Source organism: Vicugna pacos, chromosome 1 (genome assembly GCF_048564905.1).
Source record: "Vicugna pacos chromosome 1, VicPac4, whole genome shotgun sequence".
In the NCBI taxonomy this organism is placed as follows: domain Eukaryota; kingdom Metazoa; phylum Chordata; class Mammalia; order Artiodactyla; family Camelidae; genus Vicugna; species Vicugna pacos.
In genome coordinates, this window is record NC_132987.1 from 40,247,332 (window position 1) to 40,271,635 (window position 24,304).

Consider the following 24,304-nt stretch of genomic DNA (forward strand, 5'->3'; position numbering starts at 1 on the left):
CACTTTTCACGACTTTTTCATTAAGTTATTCATTATGAGATTGTTTGTAATAGTGAAAGATCAGAAACAATGTAAACAACTATGAATATGACTGGTTAAATAAAAATTATGGTAAATTTATGCAATTGAATATAATGAAGGCATGAAAAATAATGAAGTGGCTTTTTATGTGCTGATTTGTGAAATCTCCGAGCTGTATCTGGAGGGTTACACCAAAACCAATAATATTGATTGACCAGGCAGACACAAAAGGGGGGGAATAATATTCAGAAGGAGGGGAAACATTCACCAGATATTTTTTATATCTCTTGAATTTTGAATTATGTGACTTTAAAATCTATAAATACCTATAAATACATTTTTATCTTCAAAATATTTATTTAATTAAAAAATATACTTGTATCTTTTTCCTTAAAAAAGTGTGCATAAAATTATATAATTATATAAAAGACTGCCCCAAGATGAGCAATTATTTTAGAATATCTACCCTGCCCTGAAGCTATAATTGTTCCAGTTTTAATGCAAGAAGAGCCTCAGGGCAAAGAGAAGTGATTATGAGTTCCTCAGAATAATCACTTACCGGTACCAGGTTAGTGTTTTTTTTAAAAAAGTGCCATCTCTCTACATACACTCAACAGTTGGGATTTGCACCATTCTTTACTCAGACTTTTGTGTGTTAAGTATTTCTCCTCAGTTCCTCTCAATATTTTCATTAAAACTCATTCTAAACCTCTTACTCTGCCATTTTTGTAGATTACATAAAATTACATCACCTGGATATAAAATGACACCTGCAAGGCAATCTGTTGGTGGTTCTCAGTCAACAGCAGCCAGCAGTTTTATAGAGAGCTAGCATATACCACGCATGCTCTAGGCTCTTTGCTGTATCTGTTTGCTCAGCCATCACTATAACCCTATTAAGTAGGTACTGTTAGTATCTTTTTACAGATGAGAAACTGAGGCACAGAGATGTTTACCAAGAGCACATAAATAAGAAGTGATGGAAGGAGGATTCAATCAATTTAATCCCTAGATCCTGCTCCAATGATGGTGATGATTATACTAATACCTATTGAGCAGTAAACGATGCATCAGGCACTGTCCTAAACTTTTCCACGGATCAACGAACTTTTGAGGTATTAGGCAACTTAAACCTTACACCAATTCTATGAGTAAGCATTGTTATCCTTCTATTAGACATGAGGGTATCTGTCTTAGTTCTGGCTGCTGTAACAATACCATAGACCGAGTGGCTTAAACAACAGACAGTTATTTCTCAGCATTCTAGAGGCTGGGAAATCCAAGAGCAAGATTCAGGCAGATTCAGTGTCTAGTGAGAGCCTGCTGCTTTTGGTCTTTTCATTGTGTCCTTACATGGTGGGTGTGGTGGGGCATAAACATTCAGTCTATAGCAAATTCAATCCCTAGCAGGTATCAAGGCACAGAATGTTAAAGATCTTGATCACATTCTTAACCACTATAATACAGTGTTTCATCACCAAACCAAACCATGAGGCAATAATTTTATGCCCATCTTTCAGTGAAATTCCCTAGTTCACAGTGTAATGAGAAATGGAGACAGAGTTTGAAACCAGCCTGTCTGCCTTCTACAACCTGGGCTCTTCCCGTGACGCAACTGTGCCCTCCTTAAAGAAGGATGCCTGGAGCCCACAGCAGAGCACTGGGATCTGGCACTGTTTTGTCCAAGTTGTCTAACCTCTCTGAGCTTTCATGTGTGGTTTTGAAAGGAGAAAGGAAAACCACAAGGTCTCTACAAAGAACCCAGGAGGTTCTGCCACCCAGCTTTCCTACTCGTGCCTTCTCTCAGTTTAGAAATTCTACACAAACGAGTCTCTATTAACTTCACATTCTGGCACTACAAGATTCCAGAAAAATACATTCTGAGCATTTAAGAGCAAGATTTGAAGTTACAGAAGAGAATTACCACTGGGACCTGGGTTCTCCAGGCTCTCTGGTGTATCATAGTACCTCCTCAACACCGCTCCACCTCCACCACCACCACAGTCCTGCGCCTCTGCTCTTGCTGAGCCTTCTGCCTTCACCGCCTTGTCCTTCCCTTTCTATTTTGAGGGCCCAAATCTGTAATATTCTTCAAGTCCCATTTGAATTGTCTTCCCCCCTGTGAATCTTCCCCATTCTGTTCTCTCCCCATATTAGAAGCAGTCTTTCTTGCATTCAGTTCCATTTTTTTCTCTAAATGGATGTCAAAAGCACAGAGAGCACTGATATTTCATTTATTTTGTGCTATAATTTTAACAATTTTTCCAGTCAAAAAACTCATCATCATCTCAGGTCAATTTTGCCTGCTACCCCAGAAAACCCATCTTAATTTTTCACATGTGAAACCTATAAGGAGGTTATTTCTTTAACAAGAATCCCAGTTCCTCTGACTTTTTCTAAAAGGGTATTTTCCACATATTAATATCTTGGTTGCTTTTCTCTGCCTCTCTCCAACTTTTCTCTCTTCCTCTCAACCCCCTTCTCAATCTCCCTCCTTCCTGTCCCTCCTCCCTCCTGCCTTTTCTCTCTCTCTCCTTCTTCCTTTCTTTCTTTTTAAATCGGTACATTTAATTAAATTTAGCAAGTATTTATTGAAGTCCAGCTAGGTAGTGGACTCTATTATTGGTATTATAAAGATTTAAAAACTCAGAAACCCCCTCTCTCCCCTCAAGGAATTTACAATCTATGGGGAAAGAAATGTGCAAAAACTAATTATGACACAATACAGTCTAAGGCATGTTTGGGCACTGGAGATAAATTCTTTCAAAACAAATAATGCAATACACACACAAAAGCTATCTTAAAATCAAGCTAAATAAACTTATAAACATTTAAAAATTAGTTACTAGTTCTACTAAAAAAGAATCCAAGATACAAAATAGTTATAATTTTAAAGTTCTTCCAACTTTAGGAAAACAGAAAACAAGTCCATTGCCATTATTAGTTCAAAAACTAATTCGATAACTTTATATCTAAAAGATAAAGTGCCTTTATCCTACAGCTATTTATGCAAAAAATTAGTATAACTTGCATTTATGGTATAAAATTTATTTCATTTATTTTTTTAGGTTGAGTAGGTATTAAGTAGCATTTTAATGGACTCCAAGTGCTCTGTGACAATAATCATAAGATAATGTTTGCTTTATATGGAAGAGCTTCGAAGTGGGGCAGTACAGTGCAATGTGAGAAGGTATTTAGCATCTCAGGAGACATTTTTCACGCTAACAGGCCTAGACTGGCTTATTTTACCCCTGGCTTATATTCTCACATTCTAGAACAGGCAGCTTTGGGATTTAAGCATTTGTACAGACTTCAGTGATCCATCTTGGCCAGACGTCTGCTCCTCATCTATCAGTTGAACCAGACGTCTGCTCCTCATCTATCAGTTGAACCCCCACTGAGGCTATAGTTCCTTCCCTGGCAATGCTAACAACAATTTTATTTGTTTCTTTGTCTGTCTCAAATGAGGTCTTCCATATTTTATAACTACCACCATTGCACACAAAAAAATAGGTCTTCCTCCACCTGTTGACATATTAAATTAATAACATACTCAATGGATTCATCTACTTTTGTTTTGAAGAAATAGAAATAGTCAAAATGACACTGTCTAGGTAACACAGTACATTTCTAGCAATTGGTATTATAATACTTTTGTTGTTTCTTGTTACCAAGATCAAAGCATGTCTCAAACATGAGACAGTATGCTTAGCGAAATAAATCAAAACAATACAAAACTGTGGCTCAAGCACACATATGTAAACAGAAATGATTATACATACATATATGTAAAGAAAGAAGAATCAGAAAAAAGAGGGGTTGTCATTCAACCCACCCCTTACTTTACAAACAAAATCCTACTATCATGTTGGTTTACCTTTTTTTCCTTAGCATAACCAAAAGCCTACGTTTTGAAATATCTTGTACATTGCAAAGTTACTTAATACAAAACTCAGTGAACAACTGCTCTACTGAAAACAATTTTGGATAATGATTGTCACTACACTGGTGTTATTCATTTGTAGTATCAGTCACAGACATATTTATAATGTTCCAATTCATCAGCTTAAAAAATTCAAACAGCATTTAAGTGAAACGTACTAGAGCTTGTGTATTATTAACGACGACAGAAAACATAAATATAACCCCTTCTTTCACCCAGGGTGTCCTTAGAAAAATTTGCAATGTGTTTTATAATTATAGTCACATAAACTATGCAAAAGAAAATTTAAAGTAGAACACAGAGGTTTGATCTATTTGTATTCCTTTTCAACACTGTCTTACGATGAGGCTTTGAAATAATGAGTACCATTATGTTTTAGTCAATAAAACCAATATTCTGTTTTTAAGAAATGAATTTTAGAAAATTTAAACATACTTTAACAATAGAAAAATAATATACTGGCTGGGATTCTGTGTGAGTTTCAAAAATTCTGTCAACAGCATAAATATATTTTGGAACAATGACATAAGACTTTTATTTGGCCTATGAATGTATTTTTCTCTCTACATGTTCTATCTTGAGGAACACTGATAGAACAGTTTGCTTCAGCCAGAAATTTTTTTTAATCAAATAAAGTTTAGGGGTTTTATTCTCTTTATAAATGTAAAAATTCTAGCCACAGAAATTTTGTATAATATAGAAGAGTAGAAAGAAACATAATTGCCCATAGAACTACTATTAGTAATATTTTTGGTTTAATTCCTTTTGGGTTTTTAATGCATAATTTTGAGTTTGGTGTTATTTTTCTCCCCTGGTTAGAATAATACAATTTGGTATCTCTTTTTTTCACTAGCTGAAGTGCAAGGAAAGGGACATCAGAATGATATTCAAACTCCCATCTCACTTCTGTCTCTGATTTACTTTTGTCACCTTGACAGATCACTTATTTCTCAAAGCCTTAGGTTCTCATCTATAAAATGCGAGTAATACTGGCATTTGTCTTTGTGATCTGACCTAACTGAATATATGTCCTCACAATTATTACATTCTTTTTGGTGACTACTGGTGATCTGCCATAATCAGGACTCCTCTGCAATCACCTGGCTGTCAGAGGACCTGCAGCAATGAGAGCAAAGCTCAGACTAATTTCTTTCAAACATAGGGACATTTCATGACACTCAGGAACACCAGTTCTCTGTGTCTTTAGGTTACCTTTCAGTAGTTTTCTTAGAAGTTACACTCCAAGGCAAACATGTGAGCCCATTTAAAGATAAGGATCAACTACCCATCTAGTTGGAATAGATGATGACATCTAAAACGCTACTCCAGAGATGTTAGGCTGCTGGACTTTCCAAATTTAATCCACCATTTAGGCGAATTTACAGGTGTCTATAAAGTATTTCTAACTGATCAACATAGTTGGAACATCATTCATTTCACCCACGAGAAATAACCACTAACATTCCTTATGTTAACTAATGAACTCTCTAATAAAAAATCACATAGTGATATCCAAAACATGGTATAGATACCCCTGGGGTATAGATTCCTGATCAAAGTCTTTCAAATATTACCAATCACCTATGGAATGTATATTTCTGATCTGAATATTGAATTGTTGACCAAATGTCTTTACATTAGAAATAAAAACTAACATACACACATTTATAGCCCACTATCTAGGATAAAGTACTTTAAAGAAATTTATGGACAATTAAAAACTCTCTTATATACTGTCATAAAGATTGAATGAAGTCATTCAAATACTTACTGAGCTCCTAACAATGCGCCAGGCACTATTCTAGGTTTTGAGAATATGGAAATAAAGAAGAAAAATTTTTGCTCTCTTGATATTATATTGACAAGAGTGCCTAGGCACTGTGTTCTCAATAAACTTTTGTAGAATGGGTAAACGGTTGATATTTTGGGGTTTTTTTGCTATCATGAACATGTTGATGATGATGATAATGATAATTTATTACGTACCTACTGTATATATAGTGTGATATATGTATATAGATATATGTAGTAAAGATACATATATATTTTATAGCATGAGCATTTTTTCTAAACATTATTGTTGATTACTACATAGTATCCCAAAGTTTGTAGGCACAGCAATTTGCTTAACTATTCTCCTATCCTTGGCATAAAGCTGTTTTAAATTTTTTATAATGAAAATAGTATTGTGAGAAACACAGTAGATTAACTGACTTTTGTGATGTAGCCTATGAAAAGCTACATAATAAAACTACTATAATTCTTCTTTCCTACTCTCACCTATATTTAAATTGATGCACTATTTGTCTCTGAGGGCCAAGCAGCTCACCTCTCTGGCAGTGTTGTCATGTGTCCAAATTTGATACTGCAAATTTTAGTTCGTAAAAGGATAGCTTTGGCAAAGCCATGGGGAGGAGTCACATGCTTGCATACTTAGATTAAAAAATATATATGTAAAAAAATATAAAATATATATATATATATATATATATATATATATATATATATAGTGAGAAACATCTAAGTATAGGATTCTTTTCTTCCTCCTGTTGTTCTTCCTCCTCCCTTTCTTTCTCCTTCAACTCATTCTTTTTTTTTTTTAAAGAAGTGTTTCCTTGGAGAAGATTCCCAGAAACCCTATTGTCTTTTCCCACAGACGACCCCTCTAATATCGAAGCAGCCCTGGGTCACACAGCTCTAGCAGCAGACCTCCAAAACCACCGCCTGGCTCTGCTGCAGACAACTTTACCACATGACATTTCACTCCACGCTCGCAGACTTTTGTGTCACTTGGTAAATGAGTCAGAATCAATTTCCAACCCTGGAATATACTGCCTCCAGATGCTACAGTGGCCACCAAGCATCACGATCCCTCCTAAGGGGTGGGAGGTGTGACATACAGCAATTTGTTCCTTCTTTCTGAAAGGATATCCCAACATGCCCCAGACCACAGGAGTCTTATAACTCACACTGATGAGGACAAGACCCTGAGCCTTCATAGGTGTATTTCCTCCCTTTCTGGCCTTTAATTTATTTGCCAATTCTTGCTTATCGGTTTAATTAACATATCATTGGTAGAATGGACCAAAGTGACGCTCTGTACTTCATTTCAATAGTCCAGGTCCTTTGGACTTTATGACGACAGAAGAGGAAAGCTATTTCTGACTCTCTTCCTGACAGCTGGAAAAGAATGAATTCACCAGGTCAATGGCTGTGTTCTATATACCTTAGGTCAGGTATTCTGCTCTGGCCAGGATATGACATCTGGCACAGTTTACTCTTGTCCTTCAGGATTTGTCTGGTTTAATAGAATATGATAGGGATCACCAATTCTGCGTCCTTTAATGTAAAGGCAGTGATAATCTCTACCATTCCCTGTGGGACTTAAAACTGTTATGATTTCCTATTTTTGTAGGGGATAGGGGAGCAGTTTTAAAGGCTTCCACTTGGTCTTGGTCCACAGACCAAGGAATCAATATGGAGGATCTGCCAACTCCTGAGTATGTCTATTACAATTATTTATTTAAAAAGTGGGAAGTGCCCACTGGTGGTTCTGTGACCACTATGAGAAAGACCTGGGTCAAGATTCCATTTATTATCTGACTCCACCCACTCTCACTGTAACAGGGGAATTGCTACTTTATAGATCCCTTCCTGGAAGGACTGGGGAACATTACCATGCATCTTTCTCCTAGGAACTCAACCTCTATTTCATTAAGTGGTTTCTAAGTTTGAAAACTAGCTCTTTTCTGGAAGCTGGGCAAGGGATTATTATTTTTTATTGGTTCAACTTCCTTCCATTTCCTGACCAAGTATCTTTGATTTTTTTTTTGTATATTTAGAAATATCTATCTTGCCCCTTAAGCTACTGTATTCTATTAATCATCTCCATAGCTCCCTGTATTCCTAAATTAGCAAAATTCAAAACAAGCTATTTCAAATTAACACGAATTTGCAAGAACTATGAAAGGTCTGAGATTTAACCTTACTTGCAAGCTAACAAGTTGGCCAACCCAAAGTTGGCCTATAGAACACACAAGACTTCTGGGTCAGAGACATTAGGACAGTTTATTACTCACAACAATAACAGTAGCAGCCAGAGTAGCGTCATCTTTTGTGTTGGTTCCTTAAGCCCAAAGGGCAATGCAAAGGGGGTTAGATGTTTTATAAGACAGGAACTCTTGAGTTTAGGGAATCTGAATCTTTTACAGTGGTCAGTAACATGCCTGCCCTTTGTTTCAGAGGGAGATGTTAACTTTATTAGACTGGGCAGAAAGCAAGCCTACCCTTTGCTCTGGAAGGGAAAAGTATCTCTATCTTCCAAAGCTGTTTGCTATGCCAACATTCTTAAAAAGACAACCAAAACAAAGGGCAGTTGGTGCCTCACTTCCCAAGATGTGGAGAAACATGAGAGACTCATGGAGAATTGTGTCCCAAAACTGATAATAGACTTTAGAAAAGTGCACTGTATTTGTTCAGTAAAATATGTATGATCTCCTGAGGGATTACAGTGTTGATCCAGGGAAGTTACACATCAGTGAAAGGATCACAGTGTTTATCTAGATCAGTAATTCATTAATGATTGCTTTGTTAGTTGAGATTTTTAACTTTTGAATTATGTGATGACATTTTATTGATTATGGAGAGGTTGTTTTCCTTGATTCTTATTTGAAATTATATTATATGAATATACGCCATTGACTTTAAGATCTCAAAGATTATAAAATGTATTATTATTCTATTTACCATTAAGAAAAAAATGAAAAATAACTATGTTACAATGCTTTCTAATCACATATGCTGTAAACTGCTTAATGATTTGAGAGATATTAAATTACAGAAAATACATATGCTTTAAAATCAATGAAATATGTATTTATTTATTGTCTGCCTTTCCCACCTAGAATAGATTCAAGAGGAAAACAGAAGTTTTGTCCTTGTTAATGATCAGTATGTGCCAAGCACCTAGAACAGTGTTTGGCACATAGGAAATATTCAATAAATATTTGCTGAATTAATATAGGAAAAAAACTGTAGACACTATATCCCTCCCTCTTCTATCATTCCCCACCCCCAGATGCGGTCTACAATAGTAGTTCTCAATTCTACCTACATACAGAATCATCTGGGGAGCTTTAGAAACACACAAAAGCCTGAGACATATCCAAACTAATTAAATCAGAATGTTCTGAAGCAAGATACAGACACAAGCATGTTGTAAAAGTCGTCCAGGTGAATCTAATGCACACTGAGAAGTTCAGCATGATCCATGCTGCCCCAGTAGTAACATGGACACATGCAGCTGCCATGTACCTCCGTGTAGCATCTTCATCTCCATAGGTAGAGATCTGATCACTTGCTGAATGAAAAAAAAAAAAGCCTTCTAAAGGAAATCACAGATATTCCTTTAGAGTAATAATCCAATACATTCTATCAACTCTCTCATTTGATCTGCAGTCAGGTGGGAAAGGGTGCACAAATATTATCATTTCTAAAGTTAGAAAGAATCTGAATCTCAATGATTTATTCAAATGAAAAGGAAGGATGTGCACATTTTTTTCTTTTCTGTTTTATGATCTCAAAAAAATCAGAAACATTGCTCTCAATTATCATTTGTCTCTCTGTATTCAAACAGCATTTCTTTTTTTCTTTTAAATTGAAGTATATCAGTTTACAAAGTGTCAATTTCTGGTGTACAGCATACTGTTTCAGTCATACATATACATACATATATTTGTTTTCATATTCTTCAAACAGCATTTCTTAATGTGTTAGCCTTAGTGAAACACTAAGGGAAGATCTGATTACTGTGAGCCATTCATTCATGCAACAAATACTCACTGAATACTGTCCTGTTTGTTGGGTGCCTACAATGTCCCACCTGTTACTCTAAGGTAGCTGAGCTCCCCCTGTAACTTTTTTCTGCTCCAGCAACCTGTACCTTTTCCCAGCCTCTTGCCTCTCACCACCTTCATGACCTTCCTTTGCCTGCCCTGGCTCAAGCTGGTGCTCTAGGGATAGCAAACAGCACAAGTCTATTCATAGGATTCTATTGTTTGGATGACTGTTAATTTCCTGTTATTACAGCATCCTACTCTCTTCATGCTTTAAGTTATGATTCTCTCCTCTTTCCTTCCCCTTGTTAGTTTTTACTCAGTGAATTTGGGGCCCCTTGAAAAGAGACTGAAACATGCTAAGAATAATATCCAATTAACCACCGGAGGATTAAAGTTTGAGAATGGGGTCAATTTTGGTTTTCGTCTTTCCAGAGAAAGCAACTTAGATTGCTAATGTGCTAGAAATCATTTTTCCTCAAGGGTGAAGGGAGCCATTATATTCTCATTATCATTTTATAAAATTGGGAACATTTGCTAAAATTATAAAAGGGATACTTCCAGCAACAGGGAAATCTGCACTGAAATGATCTTCTGTCCATAAATGAATGGGACTAACAATAAACCATTTTCCTGAAACAACAGTAGACGAATCTTAGAATCAAAAGTCACCATGACAAAAATGTAGGCAAAATAGGTAGACTGTCATAACGATCTTTAGGGACAGATTTGATTTCCTCCTGGGGTATTATAACATTATTAAAAAGTTAATGGGATATCAATTGTCGTTAGAAACCTCTAATCCCATGGATATGTATTACACAATTCTGGTCCTCATTAAAGAAATGAACATTATCCATAGGTGTTTGCATTTAAATAGAAATGACCATTCCCTCCTTTGGTTTTTATGTAGTTTCTTTTTAAATTTGAATGAGGATGGGGATGCAGAATCCATTGTTCCTCAGTACACATTTAAAACCATTTCACAGACATATGGTTTGTTTCTTAAATATTTCACAAACACCGTCCACCTAGCCCTTCAACATGTTTTAAACATACTTTTTTGGAAATGTTATATACTATTTCCTTCCTAAGTAAATATTTATTATCACCCTAAAGGATCTAATATGGCATGAGTTGGGTGACCATACATCCGTGTTTGCCGGGGACAATAAGGAACAATTTAGTCCTGTCCTTACCTTCATAGCAACTATAAAAAACACTTACAGGAAATAGGTGTAGTAGAAGAATATGAAGGCACAGTTAAGCATTCAGGAGAAGGATGCAGCGTGAAGCCTACCTTTTTCAGGTTGAGGCCACTGTTAACTTGTAGCTGTGGAACAGCTGGTCCACCATCCTCCAGTGAGTGGTACAAACAGATTTATCATGGGTATCCAACTCAGTTGCACGGTAACAAATACACAGAGGATTACAACTATAGCAGCAGGCTTTGCATGCCTTAACCACCTCAGTTCACTGCCTCCCACTGTTTAACACCTATTATTTCCTAAATATTGCCGGTCAAGCCAAAGAAACAAACAAACAAAAAGCACCGTCCGAAAGCCAGTGGTGGAGTTGCACTCGTATAAAATTGTGGTCACCCAGCCTTCATTTCAGCTTCCCTACTAGCCTTGACTGGATTAGGGGAAGAAAACATTAAAATCAGGGTAATTCAGCTGCCGTAGTCTGGTATGTGTTCCTCCTAATGATCTGAGGTGGATACAAATACTACTGCCTTCATTTACAGATGAGGAAACAGAGATGCAGAGAAGCTTACCAACCTGGCTAGTAGCTGTGAACCAAAATACTGCAATGAGAATGAAAATACTGCAACCATATCAGTAAACAAAGAATGTTGAAACCAAGTCATCAGCAGCTGCCGCCACCCCTCAGTGAGGACAGGCCTGCAGCTCGGCCTCTGCAGCCACTCACAATGGTGCACTCTGAGCAGACTCAGAATAAGAAAGGACAGGATACTGGCCCTAGGTAGCTAGGTGCTTGTCAAAGGAATGAATTCAGTGAGCCCAAATGTTTTTTTCCTCCCATACACAGAAAAGCACTAAATTCTTTAACTTGAGATGCCTGTTTTTCTTAGATAATAAGCAATCTTTTATTGTTCCAACTACCTGGTCTTTGTTGTAAAGCTCCTGTATGTCCTAGCTCCTCCCCTACCTCTTTGGGGCAGTCCCTCAGAGCAATCTGAGAGGCTGCCATCCCGGCTCGAGTCCTCCCGCCAAATAAAACATAACTCTTTTAACTTTTAGGCTGTGCATTTATTTCAGTCGACATAGTAGCAGGCTGTAATGCCCTCACCAAACTGCCCCTCTCTCTTTATAATACAGTATATCTTTATTTAAGAGCTTTTGAAGAAAAGTACTATATCTTTTTCATCTTCCTTTTCCCAATATTTCATGCTCTTCCTTATGTACTGCAAGCAATCAAGAAGAGATATGGCAAATATTTTCATTAATAGTAATCACGTTTTAGATAAATGAAAGCCAATATTCCACAAAAATGTGCTATGAGCATCGTAAAAGTTCAATAAACTTTCTTGCTTCTTCCTAATAAAATGTATGGAGATTATGCCAACATTTCCTAAGGAGAATAAGTATTATTAAGTTACTTCCTAATTCTTTAGTCTAATAAATTCAATAAAAACTAAACAACATACTTCCCAAATAGATTAACTGCCACTTCAAGCACATGAGTGTCAAAAGTACATTCTGAAAAAATAAACAAACAAACAAAAAACACATTCTAAGCCCCTTTTTTAAACTGTTGATTTTTTCTTTGCAATGGATAAGACGTTGCGCTGGGTTGAATAATTGAAGACTATCCCCCTAAAATTCATGTTTACCCAGACCCTCAGAATATGATCATATTTGGAAATGTCCTTTGGAAATGTAATTAATTAAGATGAAGTCATGCCAGATTAGATTTGTTCTTATAAGAAGGTGATGTGCCTACACGGAGACAGAGACAATACAGGGAAAGCACCATGTAAAGACAGGGGTAGATTTTGTAGTGATGTACCTACAAGCCAAAAAATGCCCAGGATTGCTAGAAGCCAGGAGGGAGGGATGGAGCAAATTCTCCCACAGACCCTCCAGAAGGAACCAACGTACATAGACCTCGATTACAGACTTCTAGCCTCCAGAACTATGAGAAAATACATTTCTATCATTTCAAACCACCCAGTTTGTGTTAATTTGTTATGGTAGCCCTAGGGAACTAACATAGACACTAAAGTCAAATTTTAGTGTTTGTTCATTATTAGATAGAAATTTGCCTCTGCTTCAATTGTTGAGGCATTAGCAAGAAAAACTATTTTACAAATATTACTGTTTTTATTTCTGTTGTAAACATTCATTGTTTTAATTTATCTAAAATGATCACTTTTCAAAGCAGTATTTAAATATCTTATTTAAGTTTCTGAATAAGCTTAATCTCTGCCAGTTAATTATGTGTTGCTATGTAGTGATGTGAACTAGTCCTATATTTCCTCCATTAATATTAGCAATAGATTGCTTCATTCCTGCCTATCAGAGAAAGCTTTGGGCTTCTCATATTGTACAACTCACTTGACAGAATCTTGAGTCAAAGGCAAGTCAGACCTATACCAGTGTCTCTTCAAAATGATGATCTTCCCTCTTGATTGCTTACAAAGATAACATATGAGCTTCGGAAATAATTTTAAGAGCTACATTTAATCCATGTATTAATTGGATATTAAATTACTGAATCATGAAGTTGCCAATTATTTTGCTAAATTGACCAAAAATTGCTCAAGTCAGTTCTGACTGTATGAAGTCATTTATAATTATACAAAACACTTTAGCCATTTGTTTTATTTACTCACACAAATCCTCAGGAATATTTTCAGTTTCAAATAAGGACAAGGAAAAATTATTCATACTTAGATTTTTACCTCTGATACCACTTGGCAACTGCATTAAATTCTGAAAATATAACCTAAATATACTTAAAAATAATGACAATGTTAATTGAAACCAAGAACTGATAATTTTTTTCTTAATTTAGCAATTTCTTGGCTTTCTAAGAAATACCACTTAAGAGGCTAAGTGCATTTCCAAGCAACAGGGAGAAATACATGACTTTTCAACCAGTATAAAAGTAGTATTTACAGTTGGAATTTTTTTTCAAATTTTACATTTGTGACTTCAGTGTGTTTGAATCACTAGAAAAGCTTACTTGCTGTTGGCATCACCTATAGACTTAAAGATATACTGGCACTGTATCCTTGGGGAAATAACACAGAAAGTTATGAGATAACAGTGTGATATGAAAGTGACAACTAGTTCTTTATTCTAGACATCAAAATATACATGACAGTTCATTAATTTTTTATACGTAAAGGAAGTATTAGACTAGTGGTACAATAATTGGATGGTTTGTCCTCAAATTGTGGGCTGGGGAATATATACAAGTAAATGTTGTAGTTCCTCTTAATTCATCAGTTATATATATGGACGAGGCTGCCGAGTTACCTCTTCATTAAAACAGACTATATGCTTGCTTATATCAGGCTGTCAAATATACACAAAATGAATGCTATGCTGTGAAGTTTTTATGGAATATATTTACTAATGTCTATGGCCATCTTAAATGGCTATTGAGAGTTATATTAAATGAGGATGCTCTCTAGAAATAGACATTATATAAAAAGTAGAACTGATCTCCAATCTTTGAATGTTTGCTTTTCTAAGCTGTCTAAAAACAAAAAGTATAGCATTAATATTCTTTCCAGAAGCCAGTTACTAGCTTAATGTAAATTTTGTCTTATTTGTTACTCTCATGATATCAAATTTTTAAGAATAATAAAAAGGTCAAGAAACCTTGGGATATTGTCCAGGGGCTAGCTGGACCTTCACACTGAATCCTGACTCACAGAATCTTGACCAGGCTATTAGTGTAAGAATGGATGGTGGGGTGGAGAGGAAGGGGCCATGGCCAAGCTTGTCTATGAACAGGAAGCACAGCTCAATTCAAGAGCTGAGAATAGGAAACGCCAAAAAAGATTAAAGCCTGCATATTCTCCTTCTGTGCTGTATGTATATGCACAGGTATTTATTAATTTAGATATCTGTCCTCAAAACCAGGAATATTTATAGCTGTGGAGCCAAAGGAGTAAAAATTGGAATCGTGGTCTCCGGTCCATTAGCCTTGACTGTGCCCAAGTGCTTTCCTACAGCTCTGAGGCAATGGAAGCCAAGACGTGATGAAGAGGCAGAGTAGAAGAGGCTCCCAGGGGCTGTTAAAACCCACTTCAAAGTAGGGGTGCAGGACAAAAGTCCTAACCCAATTAAGAAATCAGGGTCAGCAACCTATTGGGGAAAAAGTACTATTCCTAGACTTTGCAAAGGTCAGAATCATTGAACTTCAATGCAAAATAAGTATATTTTTTACTTCACTCACAACTAAAGACAAACAAGGCAATCAGGCTTTAGGCAAATCTGTCTGCCCTCTCCTTCTCTTTCTCCACCCCCGAGGCAGCCAGCATCCTCTGGCTCTTCACCCAGAAGCAGCCCAACCCCATGTCACCAGGATTCAGTGACATGCATTTAGCCACCTGAGATTCTGTGGAGGTGGATAACCTACTTCATTCAGACAGAACTCTGTACCAAATCATTCATTCCTCATTGAGGACTTGAAGCCTTCTAGTCCTTGTGTTCAGTTAAGGACATTTCAAATATTAGTCAGAAAAAAAAAATGAAGAAAACAAGAAGAAGAAAGAAAAAGAACAAGAAAGGAGTACCTGGGAGAGTTCACGGAAGTTACAGCAACCCTGTCAGACCTTGGACCAGAAAGACTCGGAGATGGCCAGGAGAAGGTTCCCGGGGCTTTCAGACAGGGATGCTCCTGACCTGGGCTGTCCTGTTGTGTAGCCAGCTCGCAGTATGCAAAAATCAAATGTGTACGCACACATTACATTCAAGTGCATCTTCAAAGTGAGGAGCCAAGAAGTCGTCTTGCAGTCTCCTCCTGCGTGGTCCCAGGCAGATTAAACCTGTCAGTTTCAGGTTGAGCATTGACGGTTCTCCCCTCCCTTAATGTATGTTATAGCTAATTTTCCTCCCAGTCCAGTTTCATTCTTCTTAAACGTGTTTTGCGCTCTTCAGCCCTTAGTAACTTAGTCGCACCTCAGATTACGTCGCGCTCCTGCTGTTGGAGGAGGCCGTGGCGCCGATGCCATCGCCCTTTGACCCGGAAGCCGCGCCGCGCGCAGCCGCCGGAGGCTCCTTCTCACCCTCGTGTGCGTCCTCGGCGTATACATTCGCCCAGCATTGCCACAGCGGGTGCTGTTGCGAGGGCGCAGCAACCGGGGAGCCTAGAGAGCAGTGTGGTGTTGAGACCAACATCTGGACGGTATCCGGGACTGAATCCAGTTCAGGCCTCTGTATATAAACTTTTAAGATTCTGGCGGCGGGTGCGAAATTCTACACATCTTGCGGCAGCCCGAGCTTGTATGTAAGTTTCCTTGCTTATGAAAACTGCCACTTACCAACCTGGAGTGGCTTGCCTCTTTCTTTTTCTTTCTTTCTTTCTTTTTTTTTTTTTCTTTTTTTGCGGGGGTCAGGTAATTAGGTTTGTTTGTTTATTGTTTGTTTATTTAATGGAACCCAGGACCTCGCGCGTGCTAAGCACGCACGGTACCACTGAGCTATACCACCTTCCACCCCCCGCCTCTTTCTTCCCTCTTTCCCTGCCCTCTGTGTCCAGGGGCCAGCTTCAGACTTCACTCTGGGGACATTCCCAAAACTGGAAACCAACACCTACTTTTCTCTCAGGATTAGCAATCTTTCCCATAGCTTTTGCCAGTTTGGAGATTTAAATTTATTGAACTACCCTCACTTAAGCACAAAGTTTGCATCAGGGTCACTATGTTTTCCGCCAGGTCTTGGAAAAGTTTCTAGTCTTGGCTTTAATAGACTAGGCTGAATAGCGCATGTTAGTTAATTAGATCTGTTGTCCACGGTGTGAATAAAGAGCAGGACTGGCCACCTGAATCAACCACCACCTCCTACCCACCCAGCCCATGCCCAAAATAACAGAAGTGAGAGGCTGAACGAAGTAGTTGTGTTGCTCTGTGATTTCCTTCATTTGCATTTTGCCCGATTAATAGTTCTGTACATACAGCATATTTTCCCATGTCTATAAAGCTTTAGGAAGTACCTTAGTGAGTATCTGAATAAACTCTGCTTAGTTGGCTAGGTTTTTTTTTTTTAAGTTTAAAAGGAAAGGCCTTTTTTATTAAACTTGTACATTTTACTTTCTTCTTTTCAGAACTCTAATAAAAACTTACGTTTCTGCTTACTTAAAAAAAAAAACAGAAAACAAACCAAGGAAACATCACTTTTGTGATGGGATAGGAGGCAATAAGATTTTTTTTTTCTAGTTGAAGAACGATTTTATTGCTTGAGTATACAGGCACATTTATGCAACCATGGCAGAGGCTGTGGATGGCTCGTATTTCCCATTGTGGGGAAAAGTCATTTGGTCTTATAATATGGAGCCAACCGGTGAATACAGCTCTCAGTCAGAATCATACCACATTTAGCATCTTTATCCTAGGTCTCCAGATGCCCTGGGATGCCTTGGAAGTGAGTGAATGGTGAAAGATTCAGCCAGACCTGTTTGTGTGGCCATGCCCTTCCACTGAGACTGTTTGCATAAATTTTTCCTTAGCTAAAGTAATCATCTCATTTTCCCTCATATACTGTTGATTTTCCATAAGGCAAATTCATAAAAGTGAAACAGTCCTGATTATTTTAAAGGAAGGATGTGGATGGGACATTCAACTTGGATTATGACTCAGTCCTCTTTGGCCAGAACAACTGCTTAATTTATTCTTCTTCCTCCAACCGGACTGTCTCAAATCACTGGAGACGAATGAATTCATACTGTTTATTTTAGATTTGTGGATATTTCATATATTGAAATCTCTGATAAGACCTTGCTATCACCTAACAGCATCCAAAGGAAGAAGAGAATAAATTCAGGTTTAGTCTTCTGGCCTCCAAACTCAGAAAGAGTCCAGGGCTTCCGTGTCCTGTCTCTTTCTCAGTGAGTCTAAAGCATATCGAGAGAGAAACTTAAAGAGTCGGGCTCATCAGATGGTCAGAGGAAGGTTTAGTGATCCCAGCCACAACATGAAGGTTGCTGCCATTGTTCCCATTTTATCAGTGGGCAAATGGAGGCACACAAAGATCAAGAAACGTGTCTTGACTTCAGAAAGCTAGAGAATGGAGCAGGCAGGGGTCAAATTCATATCAGTCTTCTTGCCTCATGGCAGGAAGAAACATAGGCACCTGGTTATATTCTTCCAGAGTGTGGTAACTGTGATTTTCTCACCATTAGTGCATCATGATAGCAAGATACCGAGTCATGACCAACACCACCACAAAACAGAATAAAATAGGAGAAGCATGAGTTGTTCTTTGAAACTTTTGTTTCCTTTATGTAATGTAATCATACATTTTCATGCACACTGTTTTGTTTTATAAAATGTATTTATTTCTTCCTGTGATCCTAGTCAGAAATGAAACTAATTAAACTGCCAAGCTAGTCTCCTTTTGGGATTCTTTGTTATTCTATAAAAATCGGTTTATGGGTTGGGGAAACATTGTTTTGAGGCAAAGAATTTGCATTTTGAGTTTTTTTCCTCCAAGAGTAGAGATTAATAGAACTGTTGACTCATGCAATTCTCCACTGGAATATTCGAAATTCCCCCATGTGAATCTGTGAAAGATAGCTATAGCTTACTATTAGAGTATTTATAATTTACTTTAAAATACTGCAGCAGAGGCAATGTGGTGAGCTTATACATGTGGATGTGTGCACGTGTGTGGTGAGGACGCTTGGTAACTTAGGACGTTAACGCTGGTGGTGCCCTAGCTATGAACGCATGTCCCAGAGATGGTGGATCAGCCCTTGAAAGAATCTAATCCAGTGACTTCCAGCCCTGGTTGTTCATTAGACTCATCTGAGGCTTTTAAAAATAATTTTATAGTTATATTTTACTTTTAAAATTACCATACAATAAGATGGGCCTTTTCTTTTGTTGCTATTGTGCAGTTCTATGAGTGCTAATACAGGTACAGATTTGTATACAGCTCTCACAGTCAGAACACAGAAGAGTTTCACCACCCAAAAAACTCCCTTGTGTGTATTACATCCGTTTAGGATTGTGTCTCCCAGTCAATCTTGATTTGTTGAGCTGTTTTGAAAGAATACGAATGCCTAGGTTCTGCCCTTAGAGTTTCTGATCTGATTAGACTGGAGTTGGGGTTGGGGTTCTCTTTGAAAAGTTTCTTTAGTGGCTCTCGTCTGCTTCCAGGGCTGAGAAATGAGTGCTCTCTCATCAGGGCCCACAGTCTGGAGGCTGCTCTCACAAGAGCTTCTACTCGCTTCAGCTCACATCAGCACCATATGTTTTGTTAAATAGGATGGATATTAAAGACCTTTCTTTTTATTATTGTAGAAATGAACAGTGTTCAAAATATGCAGGTGAGCTGAAAGTTTTGCACAGGTACCTTCCCCTCCTACAAAGAGGCCTGGGCAGCCGGTGAACACAGCACCCATGGCAGGTCATGGGCCTCGTGCGGGAAGACCGTAAGGCACAGGATCTGACCAGATGGTGAACTGAATCCTGTTCCTAGAATGTTACAGGATCTGCACAAGCAAATCCTTTATGCCTCATGCTTGTCTCAAGTACCTAAAAGGTTAGGTACCTGGGACTTCACTGAGACCTCAGAAAAGTCTGATGTCTGTTTCTGCTTGCCTGTACGTATTTGTTCGCAAATTTGGTCTGAGTCTTGCTTTCATTGTAGTTTACCATCTGGTAAAGAGGTGTTGGAGGAAAACATTACTCTTTCCACCTTCTAACTCACAATGCAGTCGTTCTCAGTCTTTGTTGTACATGAGAAACACCTGGGGAAATTTTTAAATCCCGATGCCCAGACTACAGCCTGGGAAAGTTAATTCAGAGTCTCTGAAAGTGAGACCCCAGTATTATTACTTTAGAAATTCTCCTGGTGTGTAGTCTAGTCTGAGAACCACGATGTAGAGGCTGCTAATATCTGGCAAAAATAATCTACTTACTTTGAGGAAATAAGTTGGCTTAAATTTATCCAGCTCATTAGGTTGAACTCCCTCCTGCCTCCCTAGCACATGTGGGCCTGGCTTCCAGCAGAGCTACTGGTTAGATGCTCAGGTCCACCATACAGCTGCACATCTTCACCCCTGGCCTCTCCACTCAGTCATAAACACCCTTAGAAGATGTGTTTATTATCTACTGTTGTGTAACCAGTCACTCCAAAACCTAAAATAATAAGCATGTATTATCTCAGTTGTTTGGGCTTGGAATCTGGGAATGACTCATCTGGGTAATTTTGGCTCAGGGTTTCTAATGAGCTTGTTATCAAGTTGTAGTTTGAAGGCTTGACAGGGGCCGGAGGATCTACTCCAAACTCACATATGTGGCTGTTGGCAGGAGGCCTTGGTTCTTCACTGGCTGTTGCCCAGAGGCCTCAATTTCTTGCCACATGGGTGTAGGTCTTGACATAATGCTGTTTGAATATCCTTTTGACATGGTAGCTGGTTTCCAAGAGACAGTGTGGAGGAGGCTGCATTGTCTTTTTGACCTAATTTCTGAGTCACACATCACCCTCTCCTAATTTTATTTGTTAGAGGCCAGTTATTAAGTCTAGCCCATGCTTAAGGAAAGAGAAACTGAACTCTACCTCTTGAAGGGAAGACTATCAAAGATTTTGTGGCTAAATCTTAAAACCACCACGGAAGATAATTGGATAGGGCTAAAAGAATATAAAAAGTGCTTGCATTGCCTGTATATTAAAAAAAATTGTCTAATTCCACTGGGATGCATCAGCTTAACAGTAATCAGATACTTAGTGAATGCAAAAGACTGTTAGAGTTGAGATTGCAAATCTGATTGTGAATGTACTAATGGACAGCTGTGGCAATTGATTCCCATTCCTGAAGTCTTCAAAAGGAGAAAGAACACGTCAGACCAAAAGAAGGCATGTCATCTTACTCAAACCAGTTTTCCAATGAATCAGTTCTTTACAAGAGATGTGCTTTATAGGGAATGCCGTGCATGTGTTAACAGAGAAACAGAAATGACATTTAATTTCAAGCTCCACTGGAAACATACAGGAAATGGGGAGCACAAGATCAGCCAAGATGGTAAAGGACAAAAGTATTTCATTTCCAGTTACTTAAAATAGTGTACAAATGCAGCAGCTAAGAAGATGTTGAGTGCCCACCAACTTAACAGAGAAGAAATTGGAAGAAAGAACTAGAGAGCCTTGGTACCTGAAGATCTCAAGATGCTCTGTCTTCTGTTGAAATAATTGTCTTCACAGCAAGCATTTGGATCATACAAACCAGGTGTCTACAGTGTGTAGGCTGCATCACCCTGCTGTCTATTTATGTAAATGAAGTTTTATCAGAACACAGCCAGGCTCACTCCTTTGCACTTTGTCCCTGGCTGTTTTCACAGAACAACAGCAGAGTTGAATAGTTTCAAGTGAGGCTCTATGGCCCACAGGGACCAGAAGATTTCCTATTTTGCCCTTTAGGGGAGATGTTTGCCGATCTTTGGTATAGACTGAAAATGGGGATATGGAAGTATTCTTAACTTCATGACAATACTCCCAAAGCTTTTAGGACATATTCTCTGAGCCTAAAGACAGATCCAGGAGAAACAATGATGATCGAGAGATTGGCAAAAAGCATGCCATTATTTATTAAAACTGGCTACATTTAGGGGACGATGATTAGAAGTTAATGAAGAGTACTTCCTCTCACCCTAATGCTGTTCCATCCCACAAATAAAAACATGATGTCGGAGTAAGTCAGGATTCTTCAGGTTGTAAGTGACAGAAAAGAACCTTAAACTAGCTTGAGGGGGGAAGGGGAGGGAAATTTATTGGCAAATAAAATCAAAGGAAGTCACAACCTGGGAATTTGAACACCATTCGCTTTATGACTCTGTCTCTTTCCCTTTCCTGCCTTCCCTCTGCTCCCCTACCCACACTCCAATCTTGTCCCTCTTTCTGTGTTGGCTTCATTTCTTCTGCTGCAACTGAGTTTTCTCCATGTCGTGAGGAGTATGACTCCTAGAAGCTCCAAGTATATGGATTCCTGTCATCACCAGAGCAGTCAGAGAGCATTTCTTTTATCTAGCCTCACTATAGAAATCCCAGAAGATCAAGTACCCTGACTGGTTGGGGGCCCACTCCAGTGGTTGCAGGGTTAGGCCTTTCTACAGATGAAGAGCAGGAGAGGAAACGGTGTGCAGGCAAAAGGACAACCAGGGATGAACACGTAGCCTACTCCATCATACCAGCTGGCCCTCCCACAAGAGCTGGTCACAGGACCCAAGGAAATCCCAAGAGGATATTGCATATACTCACTGGCTTAGGCTTGGCTCTTGTAAATCGTAATTATTTAATATATTCTGATTTGAAAACCTCTCTCAGTTTCACGACTCTATTCACCTGTTTTTCAATAAATTCTTTATTCTTCATGCTGCAATTGATGCTTCTTAGAAGACAGACATACAATGTTATGTCTTCCTTTGACTCTGTCTATTTTTAGGTCAAATAACTTCAGTTGTTTCCTCCTCAAAACCCTATGGCTGAGACTTCACTTATTTATTTATTTTTTTATTCCTATGTTTGTTTTTGCAAAATTTAAAACACTCCTTCTTTATATATGAAACTCAAAATGTGACACTAGATAATGATCCATACAACCCTGGCTGTATTTGTAGTTAACGTTGGAATCAGATTCACCAGGGAAGAAATTCTAGCTCTGCCACTTATTTGTTGCATGACTTTGAAATCATCAATATTTGTGTTTTACAGATGAGGACAATAAGATTTTATTTAGTAAATATTTATTGAAGGTATCAGTGCTTGGGATTCAGCAATGAACAAGAGAAATAAGCTCTCCACCCTCCCAGGACATGAATGTGAAGGAGAGTCTAGACAAGTTTACAGGCTGTTGCCATCCACGGTGGGAAGCACTGTGAAGTGATGTACAGGATTCGACAGGGGGACATAGAAGAGACATACACCCTAGACTGGGGAGGAGGGTGAGTAAGAGGTGGACCCTCCCAGAAGAATTGATATTAAGGTGAGACCAAGAGCAATGAGCCGGGTAAAGGAGAGGAGAGTGAATAGGGATTGAACTGTGTTTTGAGGGAGAGTAGGTAGAAAATTTATTGTGATGCAAGCGAGTATGATGATTTAAAGGAACTGAATGTTAGTCCAGTCTTAGTCAGGAATCTTCAGGTGTCAAGTGACAGAAATCCATTTCCAACTAGCTCAATTGGAAAAGTAGAATTTATTGGCTCATTAATCAGCCTGTGGGTAGACTTGACTGGCATCAGGGATGGCAAGATATAGGGGCTAGAAAAAAATGCCACAGCTCTCTTCATCTCTACCTCTGCCTTTTGCTTGTCTTCATGGGTTAGGTTTGTTCTCTACTTCTGAAGACTATTTTCTCCACACAACTGAGAAAACAGTCACCAGCTGTCCTGAAATTACAACACAGTAGCTTTGCTATTGGAAAGGAAAGAAAGAGGTGCTATCTTCCATTGGCTCCAGCATGTAAAAATGTCAATAATTGTGCAGGGGCTGGAATTTCATCCACCTTACAGGCTAAGAAGTTAGCCTGCCAGTTATATGGATGCTGGTAGAAGACTCCAGACTGCTGGCTCAAAGACAAATATTCCTCATGGCACAGCAGGCAAGGTGAGCTGCATCAGTCCCCCTTCGGTCCCCTAGTATCTTGGGGACGATGTGGAGCATCCCAAATGGATGTTGCACACGTAGTGGGCTGGTGTCCCAGCTAAGGATCTCTGATCCGAGGAAACTTTTCTTCTTATAAAGGAACTGCTAGCAAACCTGCCCAGATTCCACCCACAGTATCTTCATTGTTCTAGTCAGGGAACAAACATGCCCTCTGACCCAGAAGGAGATACTGTCTCTAGCATCTAGCTGTTTGAGAGGCAAATATCCTTGACAAGATAGTCTAGGATAAAAGCTGTCACAAGATGTGTAGAAACAACATGGAGAATTGCCCTCCAACAAAAAAACCCAGGGAAGGAATTGAGTTGGTGTGTCTTGAGTCATGTGCCTGTCTTGGGACAAGCACTTTGTCTTGAGATATGGGGTAGTATTATTGGCTCTGGTCAGATCAACTTCCCACCCAAGGACAGGAGTCAAGGTCGGTTACTGAGACATTAGTGCTTGACAAAGATGAGTCGCGCTTATTATGATTCAGCATTAGAGTGTAAAATTGTAAGGCTGAAAAGTTAAGATGGGTTATAAAGAATGATGTAGGTCATGTTGAAGAGTTTGGAATTTTTCTGATGTGCAGTAGTGATTTATTAAATAATACTATAATGGGGGTAGTGTTAGTGTCATCTTTAGAAAGGTTTTAGGAATTGGTAGGA

At 38.5% G+C, this 24,304-nt stretch overlaps 1 long non-coding RNA gene across 2 annotated transcripts in view; it reads right to left on the minus strand.

The window, feature by feature from the left end:
• LOC140696407 (uncharacterized) overlaps window positions 1-15,998 on the minus strand; it is a 131,356-nt gene extending 115,358 nt beyond the window's left edge. For both annotated transcript variants that reach the window (XR_012072751.1, XR_012072741.1), the window contains exon 1: window positions 15,575-15,998. This is a non-coding gene — a long non-coding RNA (uncharacterized lncRNA). The remainder of the gene's footprint in view (window positions 1-15,574) is intronic.
• Window positions 15,999-24,304: the final 8,306 nt, after the last annotated feature.